Source organism: Glossina fuscipes, unplaced genomic scaffold (genome assembly GCF_014805625.2).
Source record: "Glossina fuscipes isolate IAEA_lab_2018 unplaced genomic scaffold, Yale_Gfus_2 1, whole genome shotgun sequence".
Classification (NCBI taxonomy): domain Eukaryota; kingdom Metazoa; phylum Arthropoda; class Insecta; order Diptera; family Glossinidae; genus Glossina; species Glossina fuscipes.
Genome location: NW_023998415.1, coordinates 6,822,762 through 6,828,761, shown reverse-complemented (window position 1 = coordinate 6,828,761; position 6,000 = coordinate 6,822,762).

The following is a 6,000-nucleotide window of genomic DNA, read 5'->3' as shown; positions in this document are numbered from 1 at the left end:
GCCCTCGCTTGGAAAGCTTATTTTGACAGCTATTTGGTTGAGAGTGGTGTATGGCTTTCGTCATCCGAAATTTAATTCGAAAAAATAATGGGAAAATAAGGGGCAAATTTAACGTTTGTTTGTTTACAATGATACAATCGATAACAAAACCCTAGAAAGGCAAATAACACAAAATTATGTCATTTTTATTGCAATTATTATTGATAAAATGCAATGAAGAGAAATAATTTCATATAATTTCATATAACTCATACATTTAATTTCCATTTTGTACAAAATATGTATTTACCTATACAGAATATCGAATATTTTAAAATGAATAGCAAATCAATTTTAGCTTTGTGTTATATAAATAAAAGTCAACTTTCCCGTTTTCACAAAACCTCTTAAAGCACATTTATTCTTTATATCTTTTATTTCAATGCAATTCATTTTGAAAATGTAGAAAATATACCCGTTTTATATTTCCTCACTTATTCGCCTCAATTGACAGGCCTCTAGCGAAACGTCGACACCGTCGTCAAAATAAGATCTCTTGATCCAGGAAATGAGAAGTTTATTTCACACAATTTTCACACATACACACAAACATATGTGTAAGTAGATTAACTCACCGTTCCATTCTGGCTATGCTTGCCTTTTCGGTTTATGAAACATTGTGCATTTTACGCGAGCGTCAATATATATTATAAGTATTACAATCATCGTTTATTGCGCAGCAACGAATCACAAGGCCAAGACAAGTGCAACAAGAAGTTACTTACCACCACGAATACTAAATTTCCTATAGAACCACTCTTTTGCGTTAGCATTAATATCCCACCGAATCCATTCAATGTTCCTCTACTACCGAATAATATAATAGCAGCAGCCTAAGATGTACATATTCTTCAACATTACTTGACTATCTAATAGCATTTTACTTACCTTTTTCCTTATTTTGTTTGGTAAGATCGTATAAACCAGTTGGCGATAGCACTAATGAATCCAGTAGACTGATGAGTTTTATGACTTGTTGCCCCGTTGCGCCTCGTCAATGATATCGACAATATACAATGATGCCCGGAAAGATTGATGACAAGCTTTGGCGAATTAAGAATTTTAGATAGGCAAACAATATAATTACAAGGAATTAATTTTTATTGTTGTAGTGCTCCATTGTAAAATAAACGATGATTGAAATGTTCCTAATACATAGTAAAGAGATTGGACGGGACGTGTAGATGTGTAGAATTTGGATTTATTTTCAAAAACTCGCGCAGAACGGTGGAGTTTATGTTAACAGGAAAGGCTAGTATAGTATATGCGGAATGGTGTTAAGTATATGTGAAGGCATTCCAGTGAAACAGCCTATTTAGGAGACCATTGCAAAGGAGAAGCAGTGAGTTAAATTAAAGCACTGCGCATCTGTGTCATTGATCAAACAGAAACACAATCATATTCATTGCAGCACAAGACCAAATTCTTTTGAATGAAATAACGACTATCTTTCCGGTAACTATATTGAACACAATCGATTCTACACATATTCCATCTGTTCAAATGTCTATGCCTTCTTTTTTGCTTTAATGTTGACTGATATATCGATGCTTTTTTCGAATTTGCAAGTTTTAAATGACCTCCGTTCCGATCAGTTGCCAGTCAAATTTTCTCGGAATTTCTAAACCGTTATAAATCGTTAATTAGAAGCAGACATTTTTTGCAGTCAACTATAAAAACACTCTTAATTACGCGTCTCTGGTCAGGAATGAATTTTTCAAGTTTCGAAACGCCTTATAGAATCGTAAAGTAAGTATTTAAATAAACGTAACTAGCGATTTTGGAATATTAGTAAATTGCTGCGTAAAAAACGCAACGTCATTCGACCTCTTATATATCGAGATAGCACACTCTTATGTAGTAATAAAATTTAAGCCTTTGCAGAAAGATTTGTAGAACGTCATTAAGTTCCTTGTAACTTAAGTTCTGGTGTAAGAGAACGTATGATTAATTTTGGCGTAGCGAGAATGAATTCAATTATGGTTCATGTCACAGAGAAGGACTACATAAGTGGTGGGGAAAATATTATTCCAAGTGACACAATTTGAGTTTGATAAGCTACCGGTTAAGAAAGCCAGCGTAATACTTCCCGTTAACTATAGTGCATATGCTGCCAGTTTACAAAAAAAAAGGCTTATTTTTCTGTGACGGTAAAAAGTCTTTTGAGTTTAGGGTACTCTTAGTTAAATTAATTTAAAGCTTTTTGCCTGAAACGTATTCATCTTTTAGATGAATTTCCCATGTTATTATGTATTACTATAGGTGCCCCGCAAGGATTCGTTCTATGTGCCACTTTGTATTCGATTTGCTGTCCTAACATCCCAAAACTTAATGATTGTCACATTGCTTTATAATTACTTAATTTAATTACTTAAATGAATGAGAAATTAAGTTAGATGCGGATAAGACGCAAGTCGTCACTTGCTTTCTCCTTTCACACAGTTGAACAGTTAGAGATTATGGAATTCCTTTTTCTGTTAAGTGCTTAGCTGTTATATTCAAAAAAAAGTAAATTTTCCGCAATTACGTTCAGCACATCGAAAACATAAACAATATCGACATAAAAATTCATAAGCACTAAACAACGTATTTTAAATAAGATTTTCAGTAATGTTTGATTTCAATCATTTACATTGTATGTCTGCCTAGTGTAGGGTACCTGCACTCTAATCTACATCAACAATTTGCAAAAATGCAAAAATATTTTGTAGACAATTATACCAGACTTGCCTAGGTACTTGCACAAAATGACAAATATGAAGAAAAACATATAAGAACATTATAGTCGGGCAAGGCTAACACAATTCTTGTTTTTATTATAGAACACAAATATTATAGCTTGTTTCTATATAAAGGCATATTTTTCATGTGCGTATTTCCGGGGAAACGCTACCTAATGTAAAACAAGTTTAATCTTTACATAGGGCAGGATCTAAAAATAGGCTCAGATGGCCTAAATTTAGTAGAGTTCATTTTTGTATGAATAGGTCAATTTCGATTATCACACATTAAAACTTAGACATTTCCACCCGTTATTAGGATAGGATGCAAGAAATAGGTTAAGACGGTCCAAGATTGGCACAGTAAAGTTTGTTAAAGTTAAATTGCTATTGCGATATAGTTTACATCGTGAAGTATTGAAAATTATGCCTTTTTGTCGTATGAACTTCAATCGTCGTTATATGAAAGGAGGTTCAAAAATTGTCTCAGCGCCAAGTTTTCATACGAATTTAGAATGCCGAAATAAAATTTGCTTAGCCAGTTTTGTCCGGAAATTTTGAAAATTGTAATTTTTTCCATATAACGATTTTTCAAAATGGGGCGTTATGTGGATAAGTATTCGAAAAATATTTTAAATTGTATTATACCCCTGTATATTTATTATTGTTGGTTAGGTCTTATATTGTATTGAGCGTCGAGTCTTCTATAGTCAACTATGCGTTTTGTGAAGCCGAGTTTACATTTGGGGGCATATCTATTGAGATGATTGGAGATCGGATTAGATTGTTTGCGTTTGCAATCTTTATTTCAATTTTTATATCCCAATCTTTATAGATTATGAATCCAACTTTTTCTGTTTTCATGTTGGAATTGTTCCAAACCGATGATTCTTGTAGTTTTTGTTTTTTTATTATAGCTTTTTTTGTCACAGAAGTGTTTTTCTCGCATGGCTTATTTTTGTAAATATTTGCTACATTTTCTCTCATCTTCTTTGCACAAAATTATTTCTATTGCATATTATTTGTCACTGTTTTTATTTCACTCTTATGCGAAGTTATTTTTTCTGTATGTAACACCATTATTTGTTGAAGGTGCTTATTATTTAATTTTATTTGGTTTTATTTTATATTATTTTGTGTTTATTTCTCCATGATATTGTTATTGTTTACATAATGCTTCTTCTTCTACTGCTATTCAGCAAATTAACAACTCAAAAATTCGCTGATATATATAAGAAAGGTTTACATAATGCTGGTTGGTTGATAAATAAACAAACGTCTAGCTTGGCTTATTTTCCGTTTATTTTTTTAAAATAAATAATAGGAAAGGAAGTTAGGATGATAGAGATATATAATGCAAAAATATTAGCTTTAATTAGTAAAAGATACATAACCGGTGCCTTTTAACATTTGTTTTCAATTTGCATGCGCATATATCATTCGTTTTTTAACCATACATTTGCCGCTTTTAGAACAACAATCTCTTCTATGTTCAAATTTTTGATACCGATTGCCTTGAGGAAAGTCTCTGGTTCTTAAAGGAACTTAAACTTTAACGATCGCATAATTAAAGCATTTTACATCATAAATCTGTTTATTATTATATTATTATATTATATAAAATTATATAAGACATTGGTAACGGATATTTACTGAACCCACGTTATATGTTGAATATATTGGGCAGTTTGAGACCTAACTTTTCAACATCTGGTTATATATCAGCGATTGGAGTATCACTCTTTCTAATCTCTTTTGGGGGTTTTTTATGGCTGTCGACGTCATATAAGTCCGACGCAAATTTTTGCTATAGGTTTCATGGTGCTAGACGTCGAGTGGATTGTCGACTGTCGATTGTCCTATAGCGAGCTTATAACCGTCGATAATGTATACGATTTTTCTCAGCATCGAATTAAAATTCGTTTGGCTCTAAAATTGGTATTGAATACCATATTCAAACGGAAAATAAAGCAAAATGTCATTACGAATGACATGAGCATTAATTATGGCAGTGAGGACTTTCTGGACAAGTCACGCAACCAGAGTCAGAATTTGGATGGAAGCACACGTGCAATCTTAAGATCCTACACGCTTACGAAAAGAGACGGATTTTGTATACTTCCCTAAGATCATGGCAAAACGTAAATTACTTACTGTTTGAAAGAAGTATCGAATATATGACAGTGCGGAAGCTATTGTGCGCTGCAAGTGCAACTGATGTAACCATTCCGCTAAGAGCTACAAAAATCAAGCAATCTCTTGCAAGTCTCATGGTAACCACAATTTGCAAGGATGTAATAAAGAGCCTGTTAGTAAGTGCATTAATTGCATTAGGGCAAATGATCAGTTTAATCTGCATATAGCGTGGTTAATCACCCTAATTCACCCTAAATAATCACCTAAGTTAAAATTAGTTAAACAGGAGGTTGGATATGAGGATTGATCAAAATTTATATACGTTTGGATAGATAGTCTTGACATGAGTTTGTGAATCGCATAAGGGGTTTCATTTATGTACGCAGCTTCATTAAGCTCAAGGTTGATTATTTTAATTATTTGTTGCGTTCTTTAATATTTAATGTTGTTTGTATACCTGAGATGTAGTTCAAGCTGCACGTCGACAAAAAGTCTTGTGAAATTAGTGGTTGAAAGAAGCGATGGCATCACTGTTTATATAAATGGGTGTTTAAATTATAAGACCGTATCGCCAAATATCTCGTCCACATAGGTGCAACAGTTTGGACGATGGTGATTTACATTTGAACGATTCATGCGTTAATGATTTGCGTAACTCAATATCAACTGTTGGGTTGAAGATGATGAATTAATGGGCTCAGCCCACATGCTACGCCGTTCAGCCTTTTCTAATTCATTGAGTTATATATACACGCATTGCGATATCAATGCTTTGCTTCTCTACATACTTTCTACTACTCCTATACGTATATAGTTACTGCTTTGTTACATTCTGATGCCTGAAAACATGCGCGTTAGCCCTTCAAGTAATGTATACCCATATAGATTCATTTATGACATACCCTGAATCGTTAACTTACGTACATTTATTAATATCTCTATATTCCTATATTTACAAATATGCTTAAGCTTGTTACTTTATACACACCGAATTATTAACATACATATACTTACTCATGCCCACTTGTTTAAGGATACAAATATACGTTCAATAATTCTTGTAGTTATACCTATACTTATGTTTATACTTATAAATCTAGAAATT